Here is a 20,195-nt window from a genome sequence, read left to right as displayed (position 1 = left end):
ATCTAATTTGATATATTATGTACATTTGATAATATTCACTCTGCCTTGAAAATCAGTCAAAATCATCTAAAATGGCCGGCACTTGGGGGTTGTCTTTTGAAAAATGGCTAGGATTGAATGAGTTAATGCACTGTGTGAGTCCAACTGTGTTCATGTATTTTTACTACAAAACATCCTTGTTAGCAGCCTAATAGCTTTCTAATACATGTCACCCATCTATAATGCAATCAACCGTCGACTCTGTACTTCTTTGCTAATTAGCACAATTACGCCACAAGTCTCTGCTTTTCTTTTGATCACAGCGGCAAACTAACCCACAATGGAGACAGAGACATTTGCAAGTGCCAACATTATGATGAAGGTAAGAAACACTTGTATCCAAGAAATAGCTCATGGCAAAACACGAGGGTGATGACCAAGTGGATCTTGCTGCTGCATCGCTGTTTTTGTCAACAACCACATTTAAATGTTCATTTATCCTTGTCATTCCTCCTGTATATACATTTCAAAGTGTTTCTGCATATATTATACACCTAAAACTTTTAAAATTGTTTTAATAATAATATCATGTGGATGATGTGCATTGCAGCCACACAGTGGGTGGTTATCCTATCGGCCTCACAGTCAGAAGACTAAGGATTCAAATCTCCATTTGGGCATCTCTATGTGAAAATTGCATGTTCTCCCCATGTGGGTTTTCTCCCACATTCCAAGAACATGCAAGTTTCGGTACATATGAGACTCAAAATTGTCCATATGTGTGAATGTTAGCGAGCTTTGCAACAATTTATTTCCAACCAATGTAAAAGCTGGAAGGACAAAAGAGGGACTTCTTCAAGTGGCAAATGTTTGTGATTATGTTGCTGCAAAAACACGCAATGCTGGCAGTCTTTTTTTTAATAATTTGACAGATTGCGCTCTGCTTTCTGAATCAATCAGCTGCACCCTGCAAAACATTTTTTTAAGTGTTGTAGCAGATGACAATATCACATTACTGTATGATTAAAATGCAGTTAATGGAGCATATTTACAGTATAAGAACAGACTGCGGAAAGACAACCTCGGATATTGCTTAAGGTCAACCTGCCGTAAGACTGTTCTATTCGTGTTATCAATGGTTTAAGACTAGATGGAAAAATAAATGGGATCTTTGCAATTTTTCTTAGTGTACAAGTTCTGTGTTGGAAAACATGTTCCTATGTTTCTCATGACGAGTCGGGCAGTCTTTCTTTTCCTTAGTTTGCACATCCATCCATATATCCATTTTCTATGCCGCTTATCCTCACTAGGGTCATAGGTATTTTCGCACATTGCATTCTTATTTGTTTTTTTGTTTCCTGTTTTGGGATTATGTGCAGTAACATTGCTTCTGCCGGTAAGAGCTGGCAGAATTACCTGTTGGTAATTGTTAATCAGGCTACTGTTTAGTTGGGTTGGGACTTTCTGCTGCTAGTCGCCTCATTATTGTAAGCTTTATTTAATATTTAGCTGGGCTCTCTCGTCAGCCATTGTTTTTTTTTTTGCATTTTGTGGACTTCGGCTGCTTGTGAGTGCCCCTATTATTCCCTGAATTAAAACACTTTATTGATTGCGCCTACTAATGACCTTGAATCCCGGATGGCAGCCCATGCTACATTAGCAGAACATGACACACATGTGTGTGACTCTGTCTGATGGTCTTATGTATAACACGCTTCCCTAGAGTACTTCGTATCCCACAATGGAGATAGATTACACTGTCAGACTCAACTGCTGAAAACCACAGTAATGTCCTGTATGTGACTCAACCATGAAAATACTCATACATTTGCATGCGCTTATTGAGCTCTGCCTCTTTCATACGTGCATATTATGTGCTGCATATATTGCACAACCAATACTATATATCATTTTTGTATATTATTGTAGAGTTTATATATATATATATAGTTCAGAAAAATACAAACCCATAGATGACCATATTCTGCCCCACATTTCATCCTCTAATTCAGGGACTCTCAGCTGGTGGGCTGATGTTGCCAGATTGTCATAATTTGTTTTCAAGTTACGTGATTGTTATTGTGGGTTATCACATGCCCAAACCCCTGCATTAATGTCTACTGTATATCTGTGAAGTAGTACACTGAAAACACCAAATTACAGTTCGAATTGTGTGGATTCACTTGTTTCTTTCAAAATATATGAATAAATTAATATGTTTTGTGTCTGAATGGACTATTATTGATCAATAAATATGCATATTGAAACATATTTTAGATATTACTTACCTAAATGAAACATTTCAAGCATAAACATGGCAAAATCACCTAAAATAATAATAAGAAAAGGCATTCAGAGACGGTGTGACTGATATTACGTGTTTTACACTGCATACCAAATGTCAGTAATGTTCACTGAGACACACAAATGGCAGACTTGATGGCCAGAACAACAGGCTTTTATTGCAGGTGTAGTAACACAGGGCAAACTAAAACTCAAGCCCTGATGTCACTTCCTGTTGGTCCACCACTCGCACAAGTCTTATTCATGTCTGGACACCGCTTCTGGGTAATACAAGTGTAAAGGTGGCTGTAGGGATGTTATTTTATGTGTAGAGGGCTCTAATAGTAACTGTATTTAGAAGTTTGTAAACCGGTTTTCCAACTACAAAAATAATAACATAAATAAGGAATCCGACTCTGCAAAAATTCAAAATCACTGTTGGGTCTCGAACCAGTTAACCACGATGAATGAGGGATTTCTGCCAGAATTTTTTTTGTAATTAAAAATATATATTCAGTGTTGTTAGATACAGTGGATTTTTTTCTTAATCCCACTGATTGATAAAAAAAAATACTAAGATAAGATAAGATATGCCTTTATTAGTCCCACAAGGGGACAAATCATGTGCGAACATATTAATAACATATTAATTATTAAGGCCGCAATTATTAACATAATGGCCATAATGTTTTCTGGAGAAAATGGCACACAAAAATCACATAACATGATAGAAACCTGTTGCAGATAATAAACAGATGATAGATTGACTTTTAGTACATACATGTATTGACAAATGCCATTCAGAATTTTGGAACTCTTAATAATACGAGTAAATTGTGACATCTCTTTAGTACTCTTTAGTACCATTTTCTTACGGAATTGACCGCTAAAGGATGCTAATTCACCAAATATAAGTTCACTTAAAATGATTATGCACTTAACATGTCGTATGTGTTTTGTGTGCGTGCAAGTCCTGTCTATTTCGGGAGGTCACTCTTTCAAGAGCAACCTCAAAAAGAAACCACATGCATCTACTCCATACGCAAACGATCATGCTGTGCACACGCTTGAACTCACCAGTGTTTAATTTATGAGTATCTGAGTGCAAGCCTGTGAAACTGTGCACTGTAAATGCAAAGCTTGTTTTACCAACATTGCAACTTCTCTGACAATGTTCTTCTTTCCGTCAATGATCACTCTGTATTGGCAAGATCAAGATCGGAAAGCACATGTTGTGCCAACTATGGCATGTACCAGTTATAATAATAGCAAAATAATAGCAAAAAGAAAAAAAAATGCAAGTGCTCATGAGCAATGGTATCTTTGTCAAAACCATTTGTAAAAGACCAAAAAAAAAAAAAAACTTGGTAGAGGCCTGTAACTTAGCAACACCCGATGACACATGGATGGTAACAGTGAGGAGGTGGGAAGAGTATGTGTTATGGTTGTGGGGGTGTAGTGAGTGTGTGCGTATGGGGGCTGCGAGAAAGCACAAGATTGGTCTGGAGATCTCACAAGTCATGAGTCTGTGTTGTCGTCACAGGGTGAAAGGTGGAGTGAACAGATTCCACATCGTAGACACTGCAAGCGTACTTAGTCTCGTGCAGGGAGCGCTTTTATGCGATATGCATCCTCAGTTTATTTTTAGTCCAAGACACACGTGGTTTGGTCTATCCTATTGCAACACAATTCGTCCATGTACTGTATCATTGTATATTGAAAATTGGTATTTATTGACAAGGGCTATCATTAATCATGCTGGTAGAAGCATTTTCTTCATAAAAGCTAATTATATGGCCATGGGAAGTGTATGGAAGACTATTCAAACTGCTTGCTTGTCATTTTTGAGGGGGTGTCAGACCTACATTTTCAAGTAAATGTAATAGTGAATATTATATCAGCATGTGTCAGACATTGGCCAGACAAACACACATACATAGTAACACATAGTAGCAGCATTGGTCATAATTTAAAATGTAAATAAACACAATTACAGCATGATGTAACAACAGGCATTACCCCAGCCTCATTAATTCCTCTATTTGCAAAGATTACAAGATGAACTCCATAGAGGAGGCTCATGTAATGAAGAAAGGTAAGGCTAGTGGAGAATGTGCATCTCGAAAAAAAAGAAGGCATGCACAGTGTGGGAGAGGGAGTTTTTGACTAGAAGACATCGCTTTGGGCATTCTGATTTGTAATAAACAGAAAATCATAATGAAGATCATAGGGGCTCCAGAAATGATATGAGGAATCCCCCTGACTTGCTCAAGGGGTGGTGGAAAATGTTACCCATTCATGTGTATGAGACGAGCAGAGGCCTGCACACTGCATTTTTTTTTTTTTTTTTTGCACGTAGTTTGTAGTGCGTTCACGGTGTGTTCACGTTGCATTCACAACTAGTTCCTGAAAATCGTTTGCCACAAATGTTGAATAAAGTTTTCTTAGTGCACTTGCGTTCTAAGTGCACACCTGGTAACGACCAATTCACTCATTTGCATATCATATTACATACCACTGCAGAGTCAAAGTGCGAGCAAGTGTAAACGAGGCTTTACTTTGGTACTCACTTGTGATATGTAAAAAAATGGATCAACGATCAACCATCAATCGAATGTAATGTCAAGTAGCTTTGTACCTAGTACCTTTGTGAGCTACTGTATACTGTCTTTGAATGAACAGACACAGGCATAATAAGCCATACAAATGTGAGGAAGGCTTTATTATATCCATTGTGGACATTACAGTGTTCACTTTTCTCTGTACAGTATACGACTTAATTTTAGTCAAGTTCGATCTACTCTGGATGAACTGCCAAGTCTTTTCATGTGCATTTGGCACAGAGAAGTCCAAGAACAGCCGGTTAAGACATTCGACTTCATAGTACAAAGGCTGAGGGGTTGGAGTATTTAAGGTAAGGATCTTTGCAGTTTAGGTTGGGCTGCATGGTGGAGAGTGGTTAGCATGCAGGCCACACAGCTTGGAGACTCGGGTTCGATCGTTGTGTGGAGTTTGCATGTTCATGTTTTCAGTTTCCTCCCACATTCCAAAAACATGCTAGGTTAATTGGCGACTCCAATTTGTCCATAGGTATGAATGTGAGTGTGAATGGTTGTTTGTCTACGTATATGTGCCCTGTGATTGGCTGGCGACCAGTCCAGGGTGTACCCGGCCGAAGACAGCTGGGATAGGCTCCAGCTCGCCCACGACCCTCGTGAGGATATAGAAAATGAATGAATAAATACTCATATTGTTATTCTTGCTGAAGCTCAAACATAGAAGCCAGTTTTGGGTTTAAATCACCACCCCCCCCCCCCCCCCCCCCACACCGATTTTTAATTGTGTGAGTACAAGCTTGTTAAAAAATAATTTTGAGGCTCATCATAGCTGGTATCTTTCTAATTGCATGGTTTCCTTGAAACCATGTTTGAATGAAAACCATTAAAAAACCATTGACATTGACCACAACATTGTCTATTGCATTTTGGATATTCACTAATTATTCACTAAAGAGTCTAGCATTAGATAAACAAATAAAAGAAGTATTTCATCTAGTCGGTAACACACCGCACACAACACCACTATAGTATTTCAGAATTAATTCAATGGTTGTTGGCACATTCTGCTTTGTTTGTTCATAGTTTTGGCACGTGGAATTATTATGTTGAGTAAGGGGTCATAGTGTTGGCACATTTCCCTTGCCATTCAAATCCCAAACCAGCTGGGTGACCAAGCTGGCAGCCCTGCAGATACACACACAATGACAAAAACAAATTCCCACATAGAGGTTTGTTCACACAAACCTTCACTTTGCCTTTTGTAAAAGACACACAACGAGGATTCCAAGCCACACAGGTCATATGTGTTCAGATGTATTTTGTTTCATGACTTCATCTCTCGTCTTTTTTTTTGCCTCACACTCTGTACCTTTTAGTGTCCTGTAGTCACTTTTGTGCCATTTCTACCCACCACGTAAATAACCCTCTCTCTCTCTTCCAGTACATAATGAGGTGATCACACTAGCACAGTGCATCAATGCTGGTTACTCTGTGTGATATTGCAACACACAAGCAAACCTTCTGGGTTATAGTAACACCGCACCTAACCACACCTGCACACACAAACACACACACACACAAGTCATTGCTCCTCCATCTCTACTTCAACACAAAAATGTGCTGTCAGTCACCACTGTCCATCTAATGCAGTGCGTCTCAAATAGTGGTTGCAAATAGTGTTGCAGTTTTAAGTTCAGTACAGATAAATAAATTAATATGATCAGTTTCTCAATCGTATTTCAAATCGGGGGAATGTGAAGACATTTCTGTCCCCCAGTGGGGACCTGACAAAGTAATTGACAACCACTGATCTAATGGGAGCCATTCGCTGTGCATCCTCATGTCATCAAATTCCCAGTGAAATTTGCTACCTGTTGCTAACCATTTACATACAAATAGATAAGAGATGACAATAAAAAAAAAACAATCTTGCAAACTGAAAATAAAAATACTGTAATCCTTCAGTTCCAGAGCCGACCATAAGTGAATTTTTAGAAATAAGCAGTGGTAGGACTCATTAGAGCATAGAAAACCTGTTTTGGACCTTCCAAATTTGTTTTTTTTTATATTATTGGAGCCCTGTAGATATTCACTAACACCCCTATAGTCACCTTTACACTCATATTATATAATAATAAGAATAAATAAGCCACCTAAGACATAAATAAGACTCTTATGTTTGTTGCTGTAAATGTGTTTACTCAGAGAGACTGAGGGTAGGGTGGACAGGTGATGCTGGGGGTTCAGAGTTGAGTTTCAGCTTGGCGTGGGCTATAGTAGCTGTGTTTTTATTCAGCATTTTGATTACGATTGCACAGTTTTTATTGTTTTGGTTGCACGGTGGTTGGGTGGTTCGCTTGTTGGCCACACAGGAAAACCTGGTTTTGAAATATATGTCACCTGTCTTTTGTTTTTACAGTTGTTAAAATCCTAGGCAATAGTAAAATGCATTAAAATAGTAGGAAATGATGGCTGATAAACGAATTCAACAAAATCACACAAAATATATGGTTGGACTTTGTTTTGTGTTTTTCCTTATTACTTGCATGACTTCCTGTTTAGGATTTTATTTTGTCATGCCCATTTCCTGTGTTCACCCTTTTAATTTACTTTTTAGTAACATTTGCATGCGTTTCTCAATGTTTGCTTGCTGTTGCTTCCCTGCAATTTTTGGATTTTTGGAGGACAAGGGAAAGATAAAAACCCACAAGAGAGCTACAGATGAATAGATGACACTTTCATTCTTTTGGTCTTGTCCTTGACTGTCTTTGCAGAGAGAGGCATTTCTTTCATTTTCTGAATAAATTCCTGTGTTTTTTTTTTCAATTCAAAGAATAGATGCTCTGATATTTTTTATAAACAATTCTTTCATGTATTGTCCATTCGTGAACGGCCTCCTGAAGCTCTCCAGCGCAGCAAACACACGGGAGGATAAACCAGTGGAAATAGCAGTGAAGGCAAGGGAATTTGTCCATTGGAAATTAATCTCTATAAACTGTATTTATGCTCATTCAATCAGCAGTCAGAACACAGTGTTGATGCATTCACAGATTTGCGGTGAGTTGGAACTCTTTGAATGAACATTTCCGTCACTCCAGTACTCGGCATGGGAGTCGGAACAAGGACGCCGGCCCCAGAGTCACAGGTTGCCGACCATCTAGAGTTATTTTGATTATCATCTGTGAAAATTTAATTTTTAAATGGTGTGTACATGAAAACATTCAACTGGCTTATACAAATTCAATCTCAGGGTCAAATACAGTTAGTTGCTTGCCACTATTGGTCTTTCATGTGCGAGCTTTTAAATGTTTTTAAACATTGTCCTTGAGGTTTAGGGGAAAAAAAGGCATAAAACATATTGGCCTTTCTGACTGTGTTTTTTTTGTGCTCCACCTTTCAAGGACTGTTTTCTTCCTTTTTTCTATATCCCTACACAGTCTAAAAAATTACTGTGAAGTCTACCACCAAGCTATGTTTTGATTACCACTTAATGGTTTGTTTGTTTTACAAGTTGATTAGTTTGAAGGATTAGGTAGACACTACATTATTGTCAGCCAAGAAAGAACACATTAAAGTTATTTGTAGATTAGATAAACGGATGCTTATTTTTTGCTTTTATTCACCCTCTGTTGCTTGTAATCTTACAAAATGTATTAAAGGTTCAGGTGTGACTAATGTGTTTAATCTTGCAGGAGGCAACAGCAAGCACGTCAGTGATTATGTCGATTAGGGAATAATGATATTAGCTAAAACTGAAAACGGCATGTAGTAGATATAAAAGCAGAAACAGAGTATGGAGAAAAAACAGAATCTCAGACATAGAAACATTAAAAAAAACAAAAACAAAAGTAAGTTAGGGAACTTTATGTGCCATTTGGTAGTCAGCCGAGTGAAGATGCACCATTCAGGGACTCAGTTTGCAGCTCATATTCCATCAAACAAACAGCCCCTCACACACAAATACACATTTACCCTGATCTGTACTTTGAAATAATTGGCTGGCAACCAGTCAGGGTGTACCCCGCCTCTTGCCCGAAGACAGCTGGGATAGGCTCCAGCACGCCCGCGACCCTCGTGAGGATAAGCAGTAGAAAATGAATGAATGAAAGTACTTTGAAATGGTCTATACTAGTGCAAAAGCACACAGTGAAAGCTGACTCATGAGAAGTCTATGGTCTTCATACCGACGCATTTATTGCTATGGAAAAATATGAATTTGAAGCCTTTCAAAAGCAGCTTAAAGAATTAAACGGCTGCCATGGTTCAAGAACATTTGAATTTCTCTTTTCATCTAGGCCCCCTGGGTTGGGATTTTTTTTTTCTTACAATATTTAGCTTTACAATAATATGCAATGACATGTTTACACAAACCTGTGAGCATACACAGAGGGAAGCTGCAAGACAGAAAAAGAAATATGGACAGTGACTATCTAGTAGAAATTGCTTAGGATGGTAGTTCCCAAACTTTGGCAGTCGTTTACCGCTTCAGGCATTTGACCTGCAGCCACATACCCTTACTCCTGCACACTTAAATAACATAAACCTTGATTATCTATTGAAAATCAGGACTATTGAACAGGCTGCACGGCGGTCGAGTGGTTAGCGTGCAGACCTCACAGCTAGGAGACCAGGGTTTAATTCCACCCCCTGCCATCTCTGTGTGGAGTTTGCATGTTCTCCCCGTGCATGCGTGGGTTTTCTCCGGGTACTCCGGTTTCCTCCCACATTCCAAAAACATGCTAGGTTAATTGGCGACTCCAAATTGTCCATAGGTATGAATGTGAGTGGGAATGGTTGTTTGATTGGCTGGCAACCAGTCCACGGTGTACCCCGCCTCTCGCCCGAAGACAGCTGGGATAGGCTCCAGCACCCCCGCGACCCTCGTGAGGAAATACGGTAGAAAATGAATGAATGAATGACTATTGAACATGTGGCCGATATCTGTCGGTGTAAACGATACAATTCCGATTTTTCAAATGAGACCTGGGTTCAAATGCAGGTTTAGGTTGCGCACATTCGACCTATATTTCATCGAAAGGCATGCTTTGCATTCCAAGAGCTAGGGAAAGGTAATCACACATGCAGGTAAAAGTTCTTCTTGTCATCTAAAAATTATTTTAAAAATCTGTCTTTGAAGCAGCTCACGTCAATGTCTCACCACTTCTAGCTCTGCTCCTCACCCACACACTACTCGGTACAGACGTCAGAGCAAGTTCCCCACAATGCCATAGCCAAAATTCTTGCCACATTTGTCCTTAATCTTCAATGAATATGTTGACTCGGGTTGCAAAAAAAAAAATCATTGAAATTGCAAATACGCCAGAACTGAGAACACAAGGTACCGTGTGTGTTGTTTTGTGTGTACTTTTTTTTCGGTAATGTGAATGACGTCATAAAAAATCAGAATTGACTCCCACATTCCAAAAACATGCTAGGTTAATTGGCGACTCCAAATTGTCCATAGGTATGAATGTGAGTGTGAATGGTTGTTTGTCTATATGTGCCCTGTGATTGGCTGGCGACCAGTCCAGGGTGTACCCCGCCTCTCGCCCGAAGATAGCTGGGATAGGCTCCAGCACCCGCGACCCTCGTGAGGAAAAGTGGTAGAAAATGAATGAATGAATGTACTTTGAAATGGTCTAAAAAGCACTTTATTGCTATGAAAAAATATGAACCCCCCGCGACCCTCGTGAGGATAACAGTAGAAAATAAATGAATGAGAATTGGACATCATACCCTGCAGTGTAATGTTTGAAAATTTCCAAATGCTCGGTTTTTGAGGACAAAAAACAATGGAAGAGAAGCCACAACTCAAACATTGACTTCCTGAAAAGGTGCACTAGTGTTCCAGTCTTTCCAATTCCTCCACCCTTCTGGTCAGCTATCTCTCTGCAAATTTCACCTTAACTACATTCCTGATGTCCCTTCATTCACACCATTCACCCAGCCTCAAAGCTTGAAGAATAGAACAGCTTTGCTCCAAGTAAACAATGAAGCACAGTCCTATTGAAAAGATACATGTCGGCAGCTGTAAACGTATCTCTGCTTGTACAAACACAATAAATATATAAAAATAATCTTTGTACATTCTCTAACAGATTTATGTCCAGCCTTCTGAAATGAAATACAGATGTATTCCTGGTCAATGGAAAATGAGCTGCATTAAGAAATCACAAACAACACGCAGGCTGTCAGAATGTTTATGCAACATGTCCATTGAGAGCCTGATCAAGGACTTAAGTTATGTGCTCAGATCGGTACAGGATAATTCTTGGTGAATAATGAGAGGAGACAAACAATGTCCTTGAAATGGGAGGAAAAGCAATATAGAGAGATCTGTTTTTATTTTTACACAAATGGGGATTTACTATAGATGAGAAGGAGACTCCTTATAAACGAATATGGATAATGCAAATTTGTTATTATCTACATCCGTGTTTAAAGACCATGCTCATTATGTATTCGGTCTTCACACTGTGTGATTGGCCAGTCACACACAACGACAACCGCAGACAAGCTTAGCAGTGCCTCCTTCACGTACACGGTACACAATGCCTCCAGCGGATGGTCGATGTGTTACAGTCAGCCATAACGAAGCGTCTTGTCGCAGCTCGAAGAGTTCTATTTGTGTCAAATTTCGAGTCATTTTAATATGCAGTAATTACTGTTGTGTGTGCAGGCACATCGTTGTGCACTCTCAGTCCATCTCTCTGAAGCTCTGCACACTCGCCGCTCAATTTTTGTTGCTGCTGCGGCGAGGCGAACCGGTGTTAATACTCTCGTGGTTGACCGTCAAAGTCCCAACGATCGGCTGGTGCATCGTGATAAAAGGGATGGCGAACCGTGCTCTATATTGTGCATATGAATGATTGTTTGTCGATATGTGTCCTGTGATTGACTGGCGACAAATCCATAGTCGACCTCCCTCTCGTAAAGTCAGATGGGATTGGCACCATCTCATACCTGTGAACATCCACGCCAGTGAGGACAAGTGGTATAAAAAATGGATGGATGGAAGTTCAGGTTTTAATGATGGCTGCTGTCCTTGCAAACACTTCCATCTCGTCTGTGGAAGCTGAGCAAGGCAGTCTTTTTTGGACCTTTTGGTGATCACTTTAGAGAGTATATTCATGGTTTAATTGCGATGCGAGATTATCCCGCTTATATCGCATCTGAACCACCTTTGCTGACTTGCACACAAGTCAGTGTTTCGTTCCTCTGCTATATTGTTTATTAAACATGTTGAAAATTACTAACTGGAAAAAAAGCAATCCAATTTTGTCATTTCAAAAATGCCTCATACTCAGATTATTTACTAACTGTGCATTGTTATGCAGTATATATTTAACCTATTGTAATTTCAATGAAATCCACGTGATTGATTCCACATTTGATTGTGTTGGTGCTACATTAGAAGCTGCATGGAGTTTGCATGTTCTCCCCGTGCATGCATGGGTTTTTTCCAAGGACTCCGGTTTCCTCCCACATTCCAAAAACATGCTAGGTTAACTGGCGACTCCAAATTGTCCATAGGTATGAATGTGAGTGTGCATGGTTGTTTGTCTATATGTGCCCTGTGATTGTACCCCGCCTCTCACCTCCAAGCTCCAGCACCCCCGCGACCTTTGTGAGGATAAGCGGTAGAAAATGAATGAATGGTGCTACATACATTAAAGATTAAAAAAAGAAATATCATGTAATTTAGCCCTGTCATCAGTATAGGCACAGTGAAACAGAAGTGTGCAGTTTGCTGACTCGAGAAAAATGAGAAAGATGCAAAGGATCGATTTGAAAACAAGTACCAGCATTTTGTAAAAGGTCATCATAAAGATCATAAAATTGGATCATCTTTTTTTATGGCAGACATCCGAGACACATATTTCTACTGGATATACACAATGGAAATGCATTGCTTCTATAGATAAGACATGGAATAAGATATCAACTATATATATCTATAATGAAAATTAAAGATGATTACAAATTTGATAGATACACAATAATCCCTTGTTTATTGCAGTTAAGTACAAATTAACCATCACTTTGGTGCGTTGTTGATTTTGTGTGTTCATTTACTTATTTGTCTACAACTGCAGTGTTGGATGTTGTTTGGAAAATTCCAGTGCACTCAATAGTCCGGAAATGACTGTAAGTAATTAGTAAGCAGGCATTTAATTTACTTTTATATCATCCAATAAAATCCCTTTATACATTAAATAAATTGATTTGGAGATTTGGGTCTAAGTGCCTTTTGTCCGGGGTACCAGGAAACCTTCGAAACATTTTAAAAATGCAGTTTCAACTCCGACAGCAGGTATGGCAATGACTGTATTTTGAGTTCAACAGTTGTCTCTTTTTCATTCATCTGTCTTATCATCATTTATCAGATGTAATAATTAATGTTTTTCTTGGCTGCTGTTTGTGAAAAAGGGCTGAGTCCCAAACACTGATTTTTTTTTTTTTTTTTTACCCAGGATAACAACCAAAATAAAAACCAAGAGCATCCAGAGGGCACATACCTCTGCCAAGAGTGACTCAACTGATATTATTATACTGTTCTCGTACATTTACTTAGAAAGTCCATACATCCATTTTCTACAATGCTTATCCGTTGATGGTCACAGAAGGTCAATTACAGTGGTTCCAAAAATAGACTTTTAATACAGAAGACTTATCGTTTTCCATGCAGAAAACCATTGGTAATACATACAAATGGTGAATGAAAGGGATAAATAAAGGTTTAATGTCACTTTCACCTTGAAAGACAGAGCAACGAGGGAGGGATGGAGGAGGCAGCCATACGAATGACACCTTCATATTTTGCTAAGAATACATTTCTTGAATATTTCCAACTCTCTTTATCAAAATGATGGCACTTGCAATTTTGATGGTGGATTATTTTACAGCTGTGTTCAATTAAAAAAGCAGACCCGCTGCCGAGTGGTCACACCTGGAAGGTGCATCCCAGGTGTCCCGGATTAGTAATCAGGTGGAGCAGATAAAACGCAATGCTATCTCTCCAAACAATGGTGTGTGTGCAGCCATTTTGGATTTATAGTTTGTGTAAATTGCTTAGTGTGGCTTATTTAGTTTTTACTGACAGGTATACTCACTTGATTTTTTGGTAATTGGATTCTTAGCCACGTTTGCTTCACTAGTGATTTTAGGTCCTGGTTTTGAGTATTTTGTTTGCGTTTCGTCTTCAGTTTTTGTGGGGATTGTTTTTATGTTATTCTGGGATTAAATACTTTATTTTCTTTAACCTACCAGTGTGCTACCTCACTCTCCTCTGTATTTTCTTTGTACACTTTCGTTACACTACGTTTTACCCTTGACACTTATGAGATATATAAAGACACATTAATGAACACAGTTGGACTTGCATAATACCGTATATTAATAACATGGAAAGACTGAGTCACTAATGTGTGGGATTCTCTGTTTGACACGCATGTCTGCGGATTTTCTGTCATTTGAGTTTGCCAATTAAATGAGCCTTAGTATTGTCTCCACTAAAAGTATTGTAAGATTTGCTATTTGGGTATGTGATCCAAGATGGCTGACTAGGTAAACAATACAGGAAGTAGTCCATCCAAATCTTGATTAATACCACAATATCCACAGTGTCAAAGAGTAATTGTGCAGTATCATGGGATAATTGAGACAATGTACAGCAATCCAGGCAAAATTTTGGACATAATTTTATTCAAGGGCGGCACGGCGGACGAGTGGTTAGTGCACAGACCTCACAGCTGGGAGACCAGGGTTCAATTCCACCCTCGGCCATCTCTGTGAGGAGTTTGCATGTTCTCCCCGTGCATACATGGGTTTTTTCCGGTTTCCTCCCACATTCCAAAATCATGCTAGGTTAATTGGCGACTCCAAATTGTCCATAGGTATGAATGTGAGTGTGAATGGTTGTTTGTCTATATGTGCCCTGTGATTGGCTGGCGACCAGTCCAGGGTGTACCCCGCCTCTCGCCCAAAGACAGTTGGGATAGGCTCCAGCACCCCCCACGACCCTCGTGAGGAAAAGCGGTGGAAAATTAATGAATGAATGAATTTTATTAAAAAAAACTGTGCATTCAATAACAGAGGTTCCACTGTGAATTATTCTATAGTGGTTGTTACTGTTACTGTTACTGTTGTTGATTTGTTTGATTGTGAATTGGGCATACAATAGTAATTGATTAAAGTCCACTATGTCAAACATTTTATCCAGATCTTAAAAGTCAGATCGTAAGATATTATTTGCAAGTGCAGCTACAATACAAGAAGAACATGTAGCTTAACACAAGCAAACACATTGCTGTTTTCAAATAGAACATAATTTGCACCCTTACAAACATAGATTTCTCACTCAGTGGTAAAAATAAAAAAAGAACCTCGATGCGAAGGTTGGCCTACCTCTATCAAGCGTGCTGTGCTTTAATTGGGCTCAACATGAAGAACATCTGCAGTGACTGGCAGATGGACAGGTGAGGATGCACTGCCTGGAGGAAGGGGGGCCAACCTGGGGAAAAGAACAAAGAAAGGAAAAAGAGGTTATTGGTAACCAGATTGCATACACCACATTTGTGACAGGATCCTCTGTCACATTACCTCTGGCATTTGTGTTGTGCCACACAGGTGCTTCATTTCAATCCTCCTAGTGCCTCACCTAATTGTTCACCCTCGGGTTAGATGGCTTCACTATTAATGATGCCACTTCTGTCACAGAGTAGTGCCCTTAATATGTTGACTGGGTTCTGCTCTGTTACATGTGCACTTTATTTTGTCATGCTTCCAAGAAAATTAAATCTATGTCATATTTAGACATTATGACCTACTTATTCAACTTTGTTTACACAAAAAAAAACTAATGGGGAGGCAAAGTGCTCTCAGGCATATTCTTTAAATAAGCTAAGTAGAAAATAACTAGAGACAAAAAAAAAAACAAGCCTAATTCTCGATTAATTCATGCATATCAAATGTGCGTCTTTCAGGCAGCAGGTTGTGAGGAAAATCATATTAACATCACATGACCAAATGTGTCTGTGACAATACAGTTTTCCAGGATGCTCTATTTATTTCTTCCCTTTTTTTTTATTTAGTATTGGCTTTTCTGGAACTGACATGTTGGACTCAGTCAAAAGTAAGATTGAAAGCCCGTTCCTTCCATGCACAATGTTCACTAATACAAAGATAAGCAAATCACATTTGAAATGCTGTAGTCTTTTGAATTGTATTTAAAGGTTATCATAAAATGTATTTCAGTCTATTTAGGATTTAAAATCAATCCGCGGTCACACTCATCACATCCACATTGGATGATCTTGAATGTCATTGGACTTCTGCTCGGTTCTTTTCTATATTTAGCATCACTTCCCCCTACTCAGCAGTGTTACTGTGGTAAAATGACCCACCAGTGAGCCTGGTGTGGATGTGTGCATGTGTGTGTGTGTGCATGTGTGTGTGTTAAAAGAGTGGAGATTGTATAGCACATATAGCAAAAATAAACAAGCTGCACAGCATATGTGAACTAGTAGTAGTAGGTCGTCAGAGGCTAAAAGATTAAATGAAATGAATAAATATTCAGAGTTCCTCAAATTAAAAGCAGGTAGCTCCAGTTGAGGGCATGAAACTGGATTTTTTTTTTTTTTATGAAACACAGCAGTGGACTCCCATTAGTCTCTTTCACATTACTTCCCCTACACCTGCAGTGTGGCCACTTTTATGAATCATGTCTTGCTTTTGTTATTTTATTTTTACCTCCTCCTGTATTTCCATTTAAAAGTAGGACTGCTCATTAGGATCAGCTACATAGCTGGGATACAAACCCCAGTTTACTCAGAGTGGATAAAAAAAATAATACATGTACATGTACAACTAGTCGTTTGTTCAAATGTTGCATCTAAAATGTGATGAAATGTGATGTGTTGAATGGGAAAGTTGTACAAATGTATTCTGGCTGTTCAGTGGGTATTAGAGTCAACAATAATAATAATGAAACTGCCTGATGTTGAAAGGAGCAGTCATGGAAAAAAATGCTCAGCTGAGCTTTTAACTGCTAAAGGGTCACAAACTTGGGTTGGGAATTCGATTGTAGCAACATAGACAATGACTACTTCTTACATCCCAAAACACTGCCGTTTATTGAAATATATTACTGAAGCTGCATGTTATCATCAAGTTTAATCTGCGGCCATTAAAAATTAATTCCGAGACCCAAACTTGACAGCACATAATGCTTTTAACATCAGTATACTGTATGTGGGCTATGCTACCGTATTTGCAGCATGAAAAATAAAACACCCTAGACTGGTTGCCAGCCAATCATAGAGCAAATATAGGCAAACAACCATTCACACTCACATTCATACCTATGGACGATTTGGAGTCGCTAATTAACCTAGCATATTTTTTGAATGTGGGAGGAAACCGGAGTACCCGGAGAAAGCCCACGTATGCACGGGGAGAACATGCAGCTGCACACAGAATGGAATTGAACTCAGGTCTGCTAGCTGTGAGGCCTGCGTGCTAACCACTCCACTACTGTGCAGCTACTTGGAGTCCATCTTCTTGAAAAATTCAATTAATGCTCTCATTTTATTCACTCTTTGGATCCTACCACTGCTCCTGTCTGCTCCCTCGTCTAATGCAGTGTAATTATGTGGTCATCTTTAGAATACGCACATGCTATCATTTATAATCTCAGTAGCTTTGTTCTGTTTTCCAGTGCAACCATCACTGATACCAGATCAGTTGTATATGTATTGTATTACATTGATGCACTCTTTCTTTCGTGACATTGTCTTATTGTAAATACAATTTCAATAGCTGAATTCATTTGTATTATTCTGTATTATTTTTCTCTTTGGTGATGAATGTTGATTTGACCTTGTGCAAAGATGTATCTGATTAGAATATCTCAAACGGGTAGGAAGATACAGTGAGTGGGGGAATCATTGGCTGATTAGAAATGTAGGTTACTCAAGGTCAATCACCGTGAACTTAATCAGTGATGACTGCCAAACTAGATCAAGAAGCGTATCAAGACTGAAAACAGGCGTCGATTGAGTTCACTACTTAGGTTTGCCTGTCAAGGTCTTCACTTTGAGGAAAGGCTGTATGGAGGATTAAAAAATAAAAAGAAATTGTGAGACAAGTTTTCCTTGAGGACAAAATTACCACAGTTATCATTGGTCTGTTTGCTTTGATAAAGCAGACAGTCTCCTGGAAAGTGAATGTCAACTCTTTGACCTTGCGTCCAACTCCCTGTGACTTTTAAATTAAGTGGACTTTAACGAGTCGGCATGAGCTCATTAAAATGTTATTTTGAATATGTACCTGGGTACAGTTGGGGGACACAACACAGCATAACATTGAATATGTGTACTATATGGTCCTAGTGAATACAAAAACGATTGGATAAATGTCCTCCAATTCTATGGACCAACACTTATGCAGATACTCCAGCTTCAGACCTTACTTTACTAAGTGACACTTCATTATGTTACATCATTAAACACAGAAGGTCTATTCATCTATTAAGTTTTATTATCCTTGATCTTTTCAAACTAAATTAGTATTATTGGGCAGACTTAACTTAATTAAGGAAATATCAGTTATTTTGTACACGGCAAGCTATTTGTAAGATATTTGTTGCATAATTTTTACATTCAGTTTACTTTGTCTTTGCATAAAACTGTATATTTGCTGTACAAAAAACACGGAAAGTAATTCAATTTTATTAATGGATTTTTTTTTTAGCAATACGTTGAATTATTCATAATAGAGCACAGAAAATGTAATGCATTGCTTTGTGAGGAAGATGGGCGAAAATAAGAAACAGATGGTAAGTTGTGGGATAAGACGAAAAAGCAGTTAAGAACAGCCGAGATTACTTTAGTGTCCAAACAACAATAAATGTGTCTTCCCAGTAGACAGGAGTCATGCACATATGCACATTAACTATGCAAAAGAAATGATCAAACAAACAAAAACTCATCACAACTCAATATCCGGCGGCCACATAGGATTTATAGGATATATGTTTACTTTCCCAAACACATTTTTCACCGCCAAACTCTATCATTTTATTTATTTTGACTTTCCATTGAATGTACAGCAAATGCTTAGATGCATTTATGTGTTTGCTTGTTGAACATATTGTTTATGTATGAGACTGTGTGTAATATCATACATTTACATCCATCCATTCCTACTAGTGACAAAACCGAGAGTTGTAACATAAAGTCTCTAAGAAATCATTGTGTGTGTATACGTATGTATATGTGTATATACAGTATATATGTATGGATGTTATTATTATCATTATTATATCAATGTTATGCATCACAGTATTATTCAAAGGATCCCCCCAATGATCAGTCCCTATAGCCTCAGCTGGTGCCTGACTTGTCTGAACCAACTGATAATCAACATTAAGGCACTGTGGCTCTACTTTAATAATAATAATAAAAAAACTCTTCTATCTCAGGGGCTGAGGCCAACCATCCAAAGAAGGAAATTAATTTCAGCTGCTTTTATCAGTGATCTCACTCATTTGGTCATTGCACAGCTCGAGAGCATAGCTGTGCTGAAAGTGATTTGAGTGGCTTTGCCTTCTTGCACAACTTCTTGCTCATTATACTGTAGCACCTGTGTAGCACCCTCATTACAACAGACGTCGCATCGATCCATTTGTCTAAGTATTAAATTACAGTGGTTCTATAAGTGTCGCATAAGTACTGCATGTTCCGTTTTGTGGATGCACAGGTTGAACTTTTACAACACTAAAAGTCACCTATGATTTCTTGATAATCTGAAAAAGTATCTTCCAGTAATATGAGACGCTCAGTCCTGAGTGACCAAGCCCTCTGGTTATCTATGTACTGTATATAGCATTTAGTTATATTACAAAATCATTCATTTATTCATTTTCTACCACTTTTCCTCACGAGGGTCGCGGGTGCTGGAGCCTATCCCAGCTGTCTTCGGGCGAGAGGCGAGGTACACCCTGGACTGGTCGCCGGCCAATCACAGGGCACATATAGACAAACAACCATTCACACTCACATTCATACCTATGGACAATTTGGAGTCGCCAATTAACCTAGCATGTTTTTGGAATGTGGGAGGAAACCGGAGTACCCGGAGAAAACCCACGCATGCACAGGGAGAACATGCAAACTCCACACAGAGATGGCCGAGGGTGGAATGTGTGAGGTCTGCACGCTAACCACTCGACCGCCGTGCCGCCCATTACAAAATCAGTGAATGTGATAAAGGACTTGAAGGCAGTGCACATATGTTGATGTCTCTCAAAAGGGCATGTGACATGGCTAACACACACGTAGAGGGACAATGTAGCCACAACGGTCGATGGCACAG

At 38.9% G+C, this 20,195-nt stretch overlaps 1 protein-coding gene across 4 annotated transcripts in view; it reads right to left on the bottom strand.

The window, feature by feature from the left end:
* Window positions 1-20,195, bottom strand: part of zgc:172282 (leucine-rich repeat and fibronectin type III domain-containing protein 1-like protein) — a 143,610-nt gene that overhangs the window by 61,171 nt on the left and 62,244 nt on the right. For all 4 annotated transcript variants that reach the window (XM_058079378.1, XM_058079379.1, XM_058079380.1 and 1 more), the window contains exon 2: window positions 15,228-15,333. The gene's annotated coding sequence lies outside the window, so the exon portion shown is untranslated. The remainder of the gene's footprint in view (window positions 1-15,227; window positions 15,334-20,195) is intronic.

Source organism: Doryrhamphus excisus, chromosome 8, assembly GCF_030265055.1.
Source record: "Doryrhamphus excisus isolate RoL2022-K1 chromosome 8, RoL_Dexc_1.0, whole genome shotgun sequence".
Taxonomy (NCBI): domain Eukaryota; kingdom Metazoa; phylum Chordata; class Actinopteri; order Syngnathiformes; family Syngnathidae; genus Doryrhamphus; species Doryrhamphus excisus.
This window is presented reverse-complemented; position numbering and strand designations above follow the sequence as displayed.